Source organism: Argopecten irradians, chromosome 2 (assembly GCF_041381155.1).
Source record: "Argopecten irradians isolate NY chromosome 2, Ai_NY, whole genome shotgun sequence".
NCBI classification, from domain to species: domain Eukaryota; kingdom Metazoa; phylum Mollusca; class Bivalvia; order Pectinida; family Pectinidae; genus Argopecten; species Argopecten irradians.
The window spans coordinates 5,497,291-5,514,874 of record NC_091135.1 but is presented as its reverse complement, the minus strand read 5'-3'; the positions used below and the strand labels follow the sequence as shown (position 1 = coordinate 5,514,874).

General features: G+C 33.3%; 1 protein-coding gene across 3 annotated transcripts in view; it reads right to left on the bottom strand.

Annotated features, from left to right (window-relative positions):
- Positions 1–9,040, bottom strand: part of LOC138314235 (secretin receptor-like) — a 37,334-nt gene extending 28,294 nt beyond the window's left edge. For 2 of the 3 annotated variants that reach the window (XM_069254461.1, XM_069254465.1), the window contains exon 1: positions 6,777–6,893. The gene's annotated coding sequence lies outside the window, so the exon portion shown is untranslated. Of the gene's footprint in view, positions 1–6,776; positions 6,894–8,416 lie in introns of those variants that run through there. The other variant, XM_069254462.1, reaches the window with a different exon arrangement.
- Positions 9,041–17,584: the final 8,544 nt, after the last annotated feature.

Here is a 17,584-nt window from a genome sequence, read left to right as displayed (position 1 = left end):
AGACATCCCAACTTCTATTCTTGACACTTTGTCTTGGGAATAAAAAAACCAACAAACGTTATTACGTTAGTAATAGGCAGTAATGATAACGCACTATCTGTAATATGCTCGTCTATTTTCATTCAGGATATATATATGTGTAACAGGCGACATTTTCAACAATAGCGGGTGAGAGACGTACAGTTTCCTAGATGTTATCTAGGGCCGAAAAATTTATCGCGAGATAACATGAGTGGTTAATTGTCTCTGTTGGTATTGCAACATAAGAATTCATTCAAAATGACCAATTACTTTTACGCATATATAACATGACTGCATGCCCAAAGGAAACAAGAATACGTTATGTTAATGAGATAAAAGGCAAGATTGTATGATAAACGATTTGGCATATGTAATAATTTACTTTTATATTTCTATAGTTAATTTCACACAAAACTTTCATAATTTCGTATCAACCGTATTTGGGTTATTGTCTGTCCAGTTCAAGGGTCTTTAGGAATGTACGTTTGCGATCTTAGATATTTTCGAGCACTCTTCAAAATGTTCCCTTATCGATAAGCTAGCTGGCTGAATTTAGTGCAAGTGTAAATCAAAATAAAAGTTATTAAAATGCCTTGCTTCGCCAATAAAATTCTCAACAGAATATCTATATATCATTTACTAATCCCATTTCATGAAATTAGATATACATGTAGTATACAAGGGAAACTTTATCACCTGTTATATCACACCTGTATAGTAATCTTTTACGACAACAACCTTGAGTTTTTATTTAATCATTATCCTAATAATTACAATAGAAAAAGCGGAAACAAAAGGTGTGCTATGTTACCGATCAACCCCCATGCAGTTGATATAGATTTCCACAAAACTTTCGGTTCCTATTTTAGCTCTGATCAGGCATGTGTCATTTATCACACCTTGAATTTTTTTCTGTGCATCAAACGTTTTAGAGAAGAAGATAACCATTCTTGAACTACAGAACTTACCTACTTTATGATTTGTCTGCGCAGACAGGGACTACATGGAAGTTTATTTAACGCTTTCTTTAAATATTCCTTGTATCTTGTCCTTGAAAACACGATATCTTGTTATAATCTCGCAGCGTATGCCCCTCGATTGTATCTGATGTATTTTTAGGTTCTGTAAATTTGATCAAGATGGATGAGATTACATAAGTCACAAAGGTGGCAGCCGTGGAATCCCATACAATTAGTTTTAGTTATTTTTAGAATCAATGGCCATATAATCTGTTGCCGGAATGAAATAAATGGAGTTTAATTAATTTCTTTGTGAATAGCTTAGCAAAGTTTTCTTTGAGATAGGTAGACACCCCGGATTTCGTTTTATGTATGCTTTTGTTACTAAGATCACAGTGAGTAAGAAAAATGTGGTTCATGTCAGTTTGGCATTGAATCCTCTATCAAAAGCCTTGTTAACTACCGATTGAAATATCTACCTGAGAGCTCGCCATGACAGGGTCATGATATATTATCTATTGATACTATAATCATGCCAATAATGTATTTATAATAAAAATCGCATTTCTGATAACAAGGAAATTGGATCGGAAGAAATGAATACTTGTCACATCAACAAAGAAAACATTATTTTCTTTTTGGAATGATATTCATCTTCGAAATGAATTTTAGTATGTGTTCGTATTTTTCGCTTTTTCAGAACACACAGCTAGAAACCTACAACCTTACATTCCGAAATAGTAATGATGAAAAAAAAACACCCAAAAAACTCATTTGAATTACTAAAACGCCTTGACAAAACTATTCCATGAAATCAAATCATTGTTCCTTACCATAGGTGAGCATAGGTGGGTGTACCTCTGAAATTTGGGTTATTGTAAAAAAAAGTAAAAAGAATTTTAACATGATATTGTGATAAATGCAGTATTTCGTTCGGTCCCTGTACAATGTAGCTACTACAGCGTTTGCGTGCTTAGATTTTACATAGGAATTCTTATAAAGTGTACTGTTGTACCTTACTTATCAAACCTTCCTATCTTTATCACTACTATTCTTATATTAGCCACTTGCTATACTGTAAAAAAACGTTTGTGGTAAGTTTCTATATTTTTTTCTGCTTCTTTTTCATTCATATTTTAATTATTATATTACAATAGTTTTAAATATGTTTATTATCTAGATATTCAGTAATATATATATTAATTCGCCTTGAAATTATTGTAAAGACTCATGTAAAATCTCCGATTTAGTGGCATGAAATGCTGAAAGAAGTCTTGATATCAGCGTAAATAGAACACTGACATACGCAAAGCTCGGAGGGATGATTCCTGTCAGGTGCTAGCTCATGGTATCCAGAACACAAGAATGCTAGGCCAGTCTGTTTTATTTCCTATTAACTGCTTCGTCGACTTGATCATTAATCTAATCTATTTAAAAATGAAAATCATTAAAAATCAGATGAGACAACCACATCTTATAACACTTTCAGATAGTCTTCTGATGTGTTCAACATCATAGTGGACTCATCAATTCTCATTTTCTGATACACACACTCACACGCCGAACACTTTCACCGCATACAGGAGAAACTGTCCGTAATAAGGTGAGCACTTGGGAAATAAAAAACATCAATTGTAACGTTCTTCTTCTTACACGTAACAAACACAAGTTTCATGTTGTCTGTGGGATGCGTCATAGTGATTACTTGTAGGCAACTCTTACCCTGGGTTAGAATGTCCTTTCTGGAACACGATATCATTTCATAGCATTGGCGTTTTTTTTCTCTATCAGATGACTAGTGTCCCATCAAAATTTTCTCTTCTACTAGGTATAACGCATTCAATGATTTTATCAGAGTCACTATTGACACCCTGTCAGTATAGTTATATATTACAGTGTATTATAATTATAAAATGGACGAAAGTTCTTTATTATGAGACACAACAGTAATATACATTGTACCGTCATCTCCCAAAACCCACAAGATAGCGCCAAACGTAACAACGTAACATATGGGGGATGCTTCTTTAAATTACCTTAGTTGTTGATATGCATTGCAATAGATTGGGTCTAGAAGATGCCCAAGTATATTAACTTTCGTACGATTAGCTTTAAGACAACAGCCTCACATTGGTCTCAAGGTAACGGATACGTCCTTCAATGTTATCATTATATACATTTCGAAACTGAAGTCTATAGGAACGGGGCGTTTTAATTAGTCGATATTGATTTTCTGTACACTCCCGGATCAAATATTTTTTCTGTCATAAACAGGTTTTCAGATAAGGTGGCTGATGATTTAGATGATATTCAAATTACAAAACGTTTTATTCTCCCAATGACATAAATGAACGTCCTTGCTTGTCTTTTACAAAAAAATCTTCTCAAATAGATATTCCATTGGAAACATGAACAGTGGTATTAATCAGATGTAATTGGATTGGATTATCTTGTCTTATAATGTACAATACTAAATCATACATTTTTAGCTCACCTTGCTTGATTTTAATCAAATTGTGTTATCCTTTAGAATACAATTGTTCAATAGAGATTCCAGAGGATAATTACATTAAGGAATCCAACAAATGTGACCTTAACTTGTTATCTTGTTTTTTTCTTAGTTAGTTATTATCGCTGCATATAATGTACCATTTCTATGTCGATGTTATTCAAAAGTAGAATCACTTATTGATGATAGGAAAATTCCGCAGTCAGGCAAACTTGAATGAGTTATACATGTACATAGAAATATATTCGAAATAAAATAGCGTTCATGGTAATATAAAGAAAAGTCTTTCCTCAAATATCAATTATCATAGGGTAGCTATTTGAACCAAACGTAACACTATTGGTTCTTGATTTAAAAGTTCGGTTAGAAGTCACTGGTATGTCTTCGTTAACTCGGATACTCAAATAATACAGTGGTTATCTCAACTTTCAAATAACCAGGGTGGTCAATTTTCTTCTATTTTGTTCAATCTTATTTCGACATATGTGAGTTCTGTAAATCACTTCATTTTCATTATACAATGTATTTCGCGTCTTTTATGAATTCAACATATTCGCGAATCCATAACTTCGCGATCATTGACTGCCATGTTAAATTACATTTTGTGAATACGTCTTTTACGAGTTATTCGCGAGCATTTAAATTGAACGCATTCGCAAAATTAAGCGAAAATTATCTCGCGATAATAATGATAGTTACATTAGCAACTCATGATGTTTTAAATAAGTCCTGCTATAACTTCTATGAGTATGACCGATATACGAATATCTGTCCTACATATATATATTATCATCATTTTGTAGATAAAAGTGATGGTACGCTGTGGATTGTTTACTACGTCACGTAGATATCCAAATTATGTTTATCAATGGATAAAAAGATTGGATTTCCCAAAACAAAGATGGACCATCTGGCATGATGAAAGTCATGCACGTACAAATTAACTATATAGTAGCATATACATGACCTATTTTAAAATACAACATAATCTAAATATATATGATAGGTTGACACGATTATCAATTTGTGCATGTATATCATCGATGCACAAACAGAGGGGACTTGATCCACAACAACGAACTTCACATCAGCGTCGGAAGGCGTGTATCGGAGTATGTAGTTTATGGTAAACAATCAAAGTTATCGTTTACATAGTATGATATATGTTGTTAGATACTGAAAGATTTCGTTAAACTTCAGATTTTGAAGTTTATATTTAAGATATTCGTTCTAGCGTTCGCCACGTGTGTTTCAGATGGCAGATAGTGACAAACACGTCTTCATTAACAGACATGAACCAGATGTCAAGATTCACGGAAATTACATGCGCCTTCGTCTGCAATGCTCTCAGCTAGGTTGAATATATTTCATTTTTCTTTCTAATTAAAGTGTAATTTGGCTTAAGATGTCTTTTAAGACAATATATAGACAAGATGCAAAACGAGCGGGAGTAGTTATGTCTCGTTAAAAACATTTCTATAAATCCTTCAGTGGTCTTCAACTATAAATTACTCGAATAAAAAACCAGATAAGCGCCAAATTACCTGTTAGTTTAATAATAAATGAAATTTATGTTCAATACCAACATAGATATGTGTATTGGGATATAGATAAAGAAAATACAAATACAACTACATGTACATCTGTACTATGCAATTTCAAGTAACAACAGAAACTGTGGCAAACTAGCCATTAGGGAAATCTTTACTCCTCACGTAAGCATGACTTTATAGGCCAATGGATATTTCAAAATGAGATTTAGATTGTTCATTAGTATGTAAGCGAAATTGAAGTATATTTTAGGTCACGACTCTGACCTTGCGGCAGTTATCTGCAAATTTAAATGATTTAATAGGTTGAAAAAATTTACGATATGGCCGTGAAATTGGACATAAAGTTACTTTTTTGCCTTTGTTAGCCAACTGACCTAAGATTAAACCTCAGAACGGATAAAAGGATTATATCGAACATAGACACATGTTCAGTGTCCAGTTATAAATAATATTAAAACGACAATAAATGTTTAGGATTGTCATTCTTACGATGAGAACACGGCATTTGGACACGGTTATTAGGAGATCGATATATTGATACGTTTGAAACCTGCCGTAAAATGCATATAAAGACGATAGTATATGGTAGATGAGCCGTTAATAATGTAGTCTACACTAGGATCAAGAAGACAATATTTATACAACTTTCTAAATATAGTTTTTATAGGCGTCATGTATATCAGGTATTATGCGTGTCCATATTATATGCCAAGGTTTGTTAACAATGAAATTGTCACCTGATCATGTATGATTGTTATTTCAATTAACAAGGAAAAGTAATAACAAGCAACAAAGAAATTCACCAGAATAAGACTCATTGCTACAATATTTGACAAAATAACCCGGGTCCATGTATGTGTTTGAATAAATAACTAAAGCGAATGACGTCAATGGAACACACATACCGATATGATAATGAAAGACCATCATTTACTAAAGAAGTCGAATAATAAGGCTCCTTGTCCAGGAAACCCCTCTGAAGAATGTCCAAAAATTCATACCCATTCGGAAAAAATCGAGAGGTATATATAATAACATGGAATATGCTTACATAAATCGTATTATGGCCTGTACGTCTTAGTTTAACTTTAATATGACTGCATTAAATCTTAATTAATTTTCAAAAATTAATCGCGTACACGACTTTTAGAACATCACCAAAGAATTGCCATACCCTTAAAAGAGGTTGATGATATATTTGCAATTAATTGGTTTGTATAGGATGATCTCAAATACGTTCAGATAAACGACTCTCTGAATATGAAAAATATGCGAATTATACAGCAATCACCAAATACAGAGAAGTGGATCCAACGAAATTTTATGAATACCTGACAGCGTTATTTCAATATCTTTGTATAGGTCATAGTATTTGTAAGACTATTCGTTGTCGACATAGTAAAAACCTAGTACATAAACATGCAGAAACAGACAACACAATACAGTGAGCAGTCATTTAAATCCCATTAGTATATCCCAAGCTTTTTGTTAAGTTTGCCATAAAGTATAAACTAATGACATTTGAAAACAACGCCTATTTTTCAAATCATAATAATATCTGAAAACTCACCACACCTATTAAGTACATATTGATCGGATAAATGAACAAAAATAAATATAAGTATTATATAGTTGACATTGATATATCTTGTCACTCCTACCTGAAGAGCATGTGGTAGTATTATAATCAAAAGCAGTGAATGGTTGATAAATTAGTAAAAACATATACAGTACCTTGGAATTAAACAGAGGTAAAGATTCCCAAAGTACACAACACTCGTTGATCCGAAAGCGACTATCTGAATACCGACGTCTCACTGGTTTAATATATAACATACTAGCCGGGTATTGACAGACCGAAAGAGCATGTCACAATTCTATTAATAAATCACGGCTTGTTTTTAATTTCCTGCTCTCTTGTTACAAGTAAATATAATCGTGCCTGACCCCACTTTAATATTACACCTGGAACAGGAAGGAGATGCGGTTGTTACCACTTTGTTCGTATGGCCATTGACCGTTATTTTTAAAATTAATCTTCCGCATAAAATATTATAACGTCAATGCATTATGAATGTGTTACATGCATTGGAGTTAATACCCCGGTGAAACAAACAAAACCCATCGTACAGGAATCAGTTCAGATATATTCTGTAAATCAATTATTTGAATTTGTATCAACATTTTAAATTGCGTTACGGGACCCAGATATCTGTGAATGGTACACAGATACAATTATAACAAAACTGAGTAAGCGCAGAACTATCATGTTGACTTGATAGTTATCCAAGTGCACGTTACCATAGCAACCACACACCTAACCATAATCAACGAACAAGAATTTAGGGGCATGTGATTTTATCGAAGCCCCAAATCATGTCCAGGACAAAGACACCGATATAATTTACTAGGAGTGATTCACATTGGGATTACTTACAAATCTTTTGTAATTCTATAAATAGAGTTTGTCTAGACTTTCTAGTGTTATTTTTGTCGCTAACCCCGAGGTTATTACGGATGGTTCTCGACCGGGTGTATGTAGGTATAACGCATTAGCGATGTCAGTGTACATTGCTACTATAAATCTACACAAGAATGGGACAGATAGTAAGTAACTCAGTCGTAACATCGGGCCTCGGTAACTCAATAGTAATGACAATAATTAATATTACGAAAACAAATTACCGAAAACAGTCTCTTTTATCTTTTTTTTTAGTTTTGCTTTTGTACTGGATGGCCGACATAGACGTATTTACATACCGAACTAATTCTTTTTGGGTATTTTACAGATGTGTCACATATACATTGAATTAAGGGTTTGTGACAACCATTTACTGTATGCTATAAGTGTATTGAATAATCTTCTGAGATTGTTCGGAAAACATTGGAGCACCTTAAGAAAACCACCAAACTTAATAAGTATTCACCCAGCGAATCAAACTTTATTGCTAATCTTAGGATAGCAATCATTGTATCAATTTTAACCACAAGAACATTGCCCAGATACAAATACTTTTATTACGTGTAACCCATTTGTTCTGAATCTGTAGTATAGAAAGTTTAATGAAAACAAATCATCAATCAATACACTTTTCTTAAAATGTATATCACATTTACAATTGAATGGCAAATCAAATGAGTGCATATATGCTGATTTAATAAAAAAAACTACTGTACTATGATAACACTGCTAGTAAGCATATCTTCTCTGAACTTTGGTTGTAGGTGACAATGAATATTTCATCGTACCACAATATTTTTATGCTATACATATTTAAGATGAAGAAGAATAATAGAATCGAGTTGCACAGGAGATGCGTACCTCTAAATTAATCGAAAGTATAATTGGTAAAACAGACGAAGAAATTACTTACATGAGATGGTTTCACAGTAATTAGATGAATTCGATTGTGGTCATATGTATCTGTACCACGATCCACACATCTCAGGCTTGCTACAACTCCATGCCAATATTGACCACGGAGACGGTGAAGGCACAAGCAGACCTCAAGTATTGATGCAATCATCCAGTCATCAGGGAAATCCAACAGATTTTAATCGGCGAGGATATAGTTCCCTTGTAAATCATTACTAATAATGTCTCCTATTCAACCTCGTTGCCTTATTGTTTTTATTTTAGAAATAATTTTTACTGCTTAATGTGAATTAATTCCATGGATAGTTTGTACTTCAAATGTCCAGTAACACACTGACTTTCATTACAATATTTCCTGACAATGGCGTTGGTTTTTCTCACTTTATGGAAAACTCGATGACATGAACCATAGTCTATAAATTTCTGAACATTAAGTTAGGAACCAAAGCCTGAAATAGGTCTTCTCAAAGTATTTGTGTGTTTGAACTATAGACTACAACACACCTGTTTTGTGCCGTGACAATAAGAAATGACATTGCAGTTTGCGCCGGTAATTTTAATATCCCTAAAATTCGGTAATACACGACGAAATGAACGCATTGAGCCCGTCCTCAACACTCGTTCATAAGATGAGAACTGGCGTAAAAGCATGAAGTGTATTCAATATATACCTATGTTTGAAGTCATAATTGTCATTCACCGCTATGTTTGCTGTCTAAACATTTAGCGAGAAACAGACAATTCAAAGTATTTGAATAATTTTCTTTTCAATGGGGGTCGTTGAATCAACGAGAGCGATACTTTTACAATAAAAAGAGCTATCTGGGCTTAAATGGCGTGATGCTTTGTCAACGTTAACAAAACAGGTCGCTTGGTTCGTTTGAGACAAATGTTTTACAAATCGTTATATTTATTTTTGGTCGTATCTGTTTTTAAACGAAGTCAATAGGACATACGAAATTCAGTTTACTCAAATAAAGGAGCTGTATCGATGAACAGTGTCAGGTTTCGTTATCGGCTTATTTATTATGATTAGAAAAACAATTTGATATTTTACAATAATATCTTGTTATCGATAATGTCAATAAATCATTAATTTGTTATTTATGTACCAACTTAACTATATTTGTGTTACAGTACATGGCCAACGTTTAGATAAAGTATATTTGTGTTACAGTACATGGCCAACGTTTAGATAAAGTCACATTGCTCGAGCTTCCATCTAGGAACAAGGTACAAAGTTCGAGTCCATGTTCGTAATTTTACAACACTGTATTTAGTCAATTTTAAAATGCAGAATAAACTGAAAATGATATACATAACAATGTCAAAATAACAAACCTTGACCTTAGTCAACAATTTTAAAATATATGTCATCCGTGTTATTCAGTTCTTCCGGAACTGCACAAACTATTGCAATGTTTTCTTAGATTCCTGCTGTGCGTCCAACCGGAAGTGTGACTTCGGATGGAATAACTTGCGACAGAGAAATTTCTGCATTACATGGCATGAATAACGAAACACAAATAGACAAAACCCTTTTTTATCATTTAATATCGTATGTATGCTTGCATGTGCATCAGTGCCATTTTTTAGCCCCGATTCCTTGCATCGGGTTATCACGTCAGCTGCTTACTTAAAATAACATATTGCAATAAGGATCATAATAAAATATGATAATTATCCATGCAGGTGTAATGCATGCCTATACATGTTTAAAGTTTGTGGTGTGAGAGACAGGAAATAGTTTATAGCTAGGTAAACATACACTGGGCATAATATGGTGTATCACTTTCTTTTTACCTTAGTCGACAAGGAATTTTGCCATTGAAATTTATACGCGAGGTGTAAATATTTACAGACAATTCTCGTCCGATCAACAATTATTTATTCCCCTACTGACCCTAAGTATACCCAGGTTTTAGTCAACACTTATTACACCTGAACATACCCCTGGCCGCATACCTCTATCAACATTTGGCGGAAAAGTACATTTTCTTGGCTGTTATTTTATATAACATTTCCGAGGTTAGGTTTATACAAATAATGATTCTTTTAGCTACCGTTTAGCGAATTCCTTCATGATACAAAATTAAGAGAAATGTGTGTACAATTAAAATACCTCTGTAAAGTCAATTGACTCTTAAAATATGTTACTGTTCCCTAGCTCAGGGTTGATTTTTATACACATTTTACACGTTCTCGTTTTCTTAAACAGCTAAAATTTCTTAATCCGGTATTATACAATATGTTCGCGCGCCGATATCTTTCATTGTTTGCATTATTACGAGTCTAGTTGAATTTCTAATATCTGTGTGTTTTAGTTCCCCTTAAGAAAAATCATAAAGGGACTGAACTGTTTTCTAACAATACCATTGGTATGTGACAAGGAGATCCCTCGTGTCCGCGTTTTTAACATATTCTAAGTAATTAAATGTCTTGTCAAATCTATACAATAACAATCAATAGATCACGTGATATCGATTACCTCTGTACACCAAATACAATGAATATATTTTTGTGTTTATGATATAATACAAAATATATTTTATAAAATTGCCATTCACGCAAAAGTCGAGTTCATCGCCCCCATATTGCGACGGGAAAACTGTCAAACATAGTATAATGAAGTTGTTATATCAGATTCGCTGAGCAGACGACATACAATCCGGATTTATATTTTTGTTTCTTAATTAATCTGTCCTGACGATTGTATATGTCTCTAGGGAGAATACATATGTTTTCTTCTCTTGATATCTCTACAGTTGTATTCGTAATGACTTCTATACGTGTGAGACAACGAACTTCGAGAAGAATTTTATAGCTTTTGGCATTCCAACCTCTGCCATTATTTGTGAGCACTTTATGGACATTACAGTTGTTAACTATCGTTTGTACAGTGCTAATTACGAGCGTATCACGTGTACTTTCCTTTTGTCTTAAACTTTATAACTAGCTCTCATTATTATCATGGTTGAGGTTTTATAGTTGTTTTTGGATTTTTTTCTAGTACAAGTGACATTTTTAATTGTTCATCTCTCTCATTTTTATGAAAGACCGATAATAAAAACTGTAAGATAGGGCGCATTATTCATCAGTCTTTTGGCCTAAAGAAATGTTCAAATATCTCAGTTTGCTTTAATATTCTACTTTTTAAATAACATATGATATTAAAAGTTTTTTTTTCACTTTTAAACACATCCAAATGGATGTATTACATTAGCATTTGTAATGTGCATACCTCAAAATCTATTTTCAATAGCGATAACTCATTTGGTATCTAAATGACATTAAAAAGAGGAAAACTTACCCAATGTATATAAGATTTATCTGATCTAGTGCGTTTTTTATTCAAGCTTAACATCGCATTTTATAGCATCTTCAATAAACGAGGGGTTACTATCACTGTGTGCATATTCACTGTAACGACAAGTATAGTAACCCCTGGAAGATCGAGGGTGACGTTATAGATAAAACGACGCATTGTTTGGAATACAAGCTTATCAACAATAAAAAAATATTTACAAGACCACACATCTCTGTAATATGCATAGACGGACTATTTGTATCTACAATTTTGATAACCTTTAAACAATATTTTATTCGATTCAATAACGATACAGTACAATATACATGTCATAAAAGGTTGGATACAGAAACAAGTACAATGTACTTATATTAATCCGTCTCCATATATATATAACTCATAAGCAATAGGACAGTACTGATGTCAGAATTTTCAGTGCTATTTATACAGTGCTTTGGTAGGGAAAGGGAAGGGTGCAGGGATTGAGTAGAGAAAAATGGTGTTTATTTTTCAACCATACAAAACCAGAGATTTGTTGATATATCGGCAATAGTTTGATCATTAGTAAAACTAACACGGGTCATGAGTTTATAACCAATATACGAAAAAGATCAGATTGGTTTTAAGATGGACAGTAGAGTAGTTCTGATAGATACATATGTATTTATAATTAGTTAATTAATTAATTAATTACCTTTGTCGAATAAACTTACAGAATGAAACTTTTAATGCAGCTTTTACAATATCGCCAAATGTAGTTTTTTTTATCATATTTCTATCTTGTGATTTTAAGAGAATTTCCAATCTGAACAACATGTTTACCACGTCGCTACAATAACTATGTGTATATATTGATTTTTATTTTCAAAATTTGACATTAGTTGCATGCATCCTAAATATGGCAATTAGTATGCGTGTGCATATACAACATAAACTCAGTTTCCATTTTAAACGATGGTGAACATAAAAAAATATTCGTTTCGTAACAGAAATCAAGTTGAATAAAATATTATTGGTCTCGAATTCAACCTATTATCACTAAATACAAAAGCCTGCAATCTGATGAACTTACAAAATGTGAAGAGAATATTCTAATTCCGCAAAGACAATCATTTTGATACGCAAACTCCAAATCTGGAAGTCAGGTCATTATTCTCTGACGTCACAGTTTTTCTTGATGTCACATTTGATTTCTTGTACGGCGCAGTAAATGGAAAACGTTTCAGGTCATATATACTGCTACAAACAAAATATACACGGAAGAAGTCACTGGATAACAGACAGAATTTGTGATAAATAGATAAATTTAAAATACCTTCAATAACAATTACAGTAGATTCATGCATTTTACAGAGCAGACGATAAATAAACGTTACTTCTAATTTAAGAGGGGCACAGCGATCATTTTAACCGCATTTCTTCTCCTTGCCCCGATGTCTGGCAAGGATTTGGGTAACGCCAGAAAAAGATGGCAGAAACTTAATTGAAACTGCCACTCAAACACTATAATGTGTTTATTTATAGCTTAACATAAGTCTATGAACCTAATTTTTTCTCTTGTGAATTCAGTTTTATACTATCGCCTCATTGTAAATAAACAGACGATTAAGCTAGTGATTTGTGATCAGTGATCTCTATAAATAAACGTTTGATCTTCCCGTATATACTTCTATGGGTGGGTCATGTCTGCTAAATAAAACCTGTCTGGTAACCCCAGAAAATGAGAAAATGAAATTTATCTTATTCAGCTTAGTGTAAAGTTGTGGATACGATTATAATACATATATTGGTTTGGCTGAACTGATTTACGTCCTATCAACAGCCATGGTCACCCATGGACGGCCTACCGTGTATGTGGTGTGTTGCGTGTGCGAAGTGTTTATGTGTTTTGGGAGACTGCGGTATGTTGGTCTTGTGAAGTTTTATAATAGTGGCAATCCTGCCTTGTTATAGTGTTATCTTACTGAAACACACGCAGGGACACAGAACCAGCACACCTCATTCTATGTTTGTCGCACATTTATGAAATTTTTTGAAACTCTACTCGAATATTACATCATTGCCCATTAGCCCTCGCAATAATAATTTAAATTAAACTTTGAAGATTTGTTACAAGTTAATTAAACATACAATTCGCGTATGTTTTTATTGCATGAGTTCTTTAGGAAATTGGTAAATGAAACCTTATAAATTGTTAGTGCTAACCGTTACATTGGCAAATGTTTCAAACTGGTCGACGATAGGATGTCTTGGTGGTATTTATATACATTACCTCCAAATCAAATGAAAAGCATACTCGTATTTATTTATTGGGAGAAAAATTCAGTCTAGCAAACATCTTAGTCAAGCGACTTTATGGTTGTTCAAATATAACATCTTAATGTCAGCTGTCTATTTGTCTTCTAAATTACTCTGGCATCTTGACAACATTGAGTTATTGCCGCTATTCTGCTTATTGGTGTGAATTCACCATTTGGGGCTGTTCAAAGAGGCAGGCGGTATTGATATTCAAGTATTTACCCAACTTAAAATAGAACACTCGATCAACATAACTTAACTATGGCTATTCTATAATTTAATGGTTACTCCTCTATTTCCATCGTTAAAGCTTAATTCTAATTTTACGCCCATTTCATGCCGATAATTCATCTCTGCCGCATTTGATTTGTTTACCCGATTCCTAGTTATTTCCGAAATTCATCAGATATTATTCACAATAAATTTTGAAAAAAAGGTATGTGATGATCATTTTTTTAGTTTCAAAATTCGAAATTTGTTGGTTAAGCGAACAATGTTGAATTATCCATGAAAGATTGTCGATAAAATAAAAATTGATTTCTCTCGTGCAGTTACAAATCGGGTTAGACAAACATCTCTAATACTTGTAACAATGTAACCGTTGGTCACCTTTGGACGTTTAAGGTCGCTTAAACAATAGCCACGTATAAATATAGAACGTCTCCTTTGTAAGAGCGCCGTAAGTGTTTGCACAAGTTTACTACCGTTGCCGTAAAACTAACGACATGCTGGTATAAAAGTCTCCATCGATATCCCGACTTCTACAGCGTTGTAGAAATTCAATCAACGCGATAGCTTTTACAACAATTTTCTATGCAATGAAATTTTCACATAGCACAGGTATATAGACTAGAATACATTACATAAGATCCATTGTAAACAAAGCGTCTACTTAAGTGGGAAAGGTATAGTTTGAAATATATTGAGAAACTTTTTTGTTTACTTCCAATCGATTGTTTGGTAGCTATTTTATCTTACGTTTCAATTGGCAATGCTTTATTTGAACACTTTTGCATGAATAATCCATTTTATTCCAATACTTAAGTAAACTTGTGGATTATATATAATCAAAATGCAACATTTTTAGAATACCAGGTGGTTTTGTCCATCCGCCTTTGACTTGTGGTAGATTTTATATCTAACTGTTATGCAATGTGATAAAAAAGGCCAATACCGAAAATACTTTGAAATTCATAGTATGAGGGGAATACAGTTAAATTGATGAGCTATTGGCAACTTACATTTGCGGACAGATTACACCCAGCAAGTGACTGTTGTTTATCATGTTTATCATTTCGAGTTAGTTAATTTTCAAATTTTGAAAAAGCGATTGTCTTTTAAATTTGAAAATGAACTAACGAGAGTTTAGATAAACTCGATAAACAACAACCTTGCGTTGGGGGACTTTATCCCATAACTTTAACTCTATATTTATACCCTGTTGACCATTTTCTCGTTTTCATTAAAGATGCTCCACCGCTGACAAATGGTATTTTTTCACTATCAAAAACAAGAGAAGACGATTTAGTATTTTCTTCGGGTAACTTTACATCATTACCACCATTAAAAAGTTTGAGCATCTAATTTTACTTCAAGTTAAAACTATGAAAAATAATTAATTGCATCCCGAAAAAATCCCGTGGAACTATATCTAATATGGAATGAAGTAATGATTGCGCATGCACCAAAGGCAAAATAAATTATTTTATGTTATTTTTTGTTTTAATTAGGCATATATATACACGATTTAACACCGATTATTGTTCAATTTATGAATATCATTTATGCTTTGTTGGCGGTGGAGCATCTTTAAGGGAAACTTACCACGATACAATATGTAGTGATATCTTTCCGCCATAAAATAAAGTGCCTAAATATAGAGCCAATATTCTTTTGTTTAATACTTTTAATGAGCAAATACCTGTTATAACAGTAAAAACAATACTATTTATAAAAACAGTGCGCTATGAAAAGTTGCCCGAAGTTGAGAGCCAATCGGAATCAGGAGATCTTGGAGTTGACCAATCAGAGGCGTCGTAGGTGTTTACACACTGGAATGTGTAAACATAAACGATAACCAACTGCTATGAAATTTATCATTTGGGTTTTCCGTAGTGAAACATGCACAGTTAAGGGATAAACGTTCATTACCTACCACAAGTCCACCCACACAGACCCGTACCTGTAATAACAGCTAGCAACAAAAGTCTGGGGTTATTAGAACCTTTACTTATCGATCTAACACTATAAAAGTTCTTTGGAACTTGCGATTGGCCACATTGAACAGGTACTGAGTATATTTGGTTACAGTAAATTGCATTGAAACCACCAAAGTAGTTGACAAAGGACATCCCATCCGCCCTACAAAAAAAAAAAAAAAAAAAAACAACAAAAAACAAAAACATCCCAGTCAAATGTCACAATGTTATCCCTTATGTGGGTGGGTTTGGTGTTATTGTTGTTATGGTCCATAAGTCAGCGAATACCATCCTTGTTATGATATTGGCCCGTAATGTGTTTCCATTTGTTTAACATTATTTCGTTACATTGTCCACACGTTCATTTTCTATTTTATCATTAGAATATCTCATATTAACCAAACCTATGATGCGGTCAATATGGTGTAATATCGCCTTTGTAAAGTATAAAATATCGATCTAGGGCTATGCCCATAGTCATTTGTTAATTTTATTTTACTAGGTTAGTATAATACCCTATTTACCGAATCAAAGGTCTGTAATAGATACAAAGGCCACGGCCGGCACAAAATGCGGTAATATATATTTGTATTTTTCTAGTCTGATCAGACCATACTGATGTTACTACAAAAAATGTATTTTAAATGCAGTTTTGTTTTAAGCGCTAAAATCTGGTGTATCATGTATTTAGAAAACACTTTGTTTTAAACACTACTGCTAGCTCTCGTGTCCTAACGATGTATATACATATAGGTATATAAAGTAAAAACACTACATACTATAAATACCTCTTTACCAATATAAACTATTCAACACTCAAAATAACCAATGATTAAGTATTCGCAGTAGTTTGTATATGTCTGAATGTAGGTTACATTAACAATAACAGCGACGGCCGCTTCTGAGCCTGGCCTCTAGTTTGCACTTTCCTCGTTTGTCTCGCGTTCTCAGGCATCCAGTCTTATAGATCATGGCTGTTGGTCTACTGCCACATACGCATCGTGTATATAAGAACAATTGTACAATAAAGAACCACATCTGATTGATATTCACGCCTAAACAAATTGCAGACGTAATTTGTTAAAGTATGAAGTTTCTTTTTACTCAAGTGGCAGATTGTTGGTTTACCTCGATGCACTTAATCATTGTTATAATACATTTTTAGCTGTGTGATTCGCTTAAAGAATGGCTTTCATCTACTGACCACATCTAACGTATATTCCTCCGTATTTAAATGTTGAAACCATCATGCTGACGGTTTTGTGTTACTTTTTAAAGGCTAAACGTGCCCCTTGTCTTTTGGGCTTTGATTATACTGGAAACCAACTTTTTTCGCGGCTATAAAATTTCGCGATTTCAATTT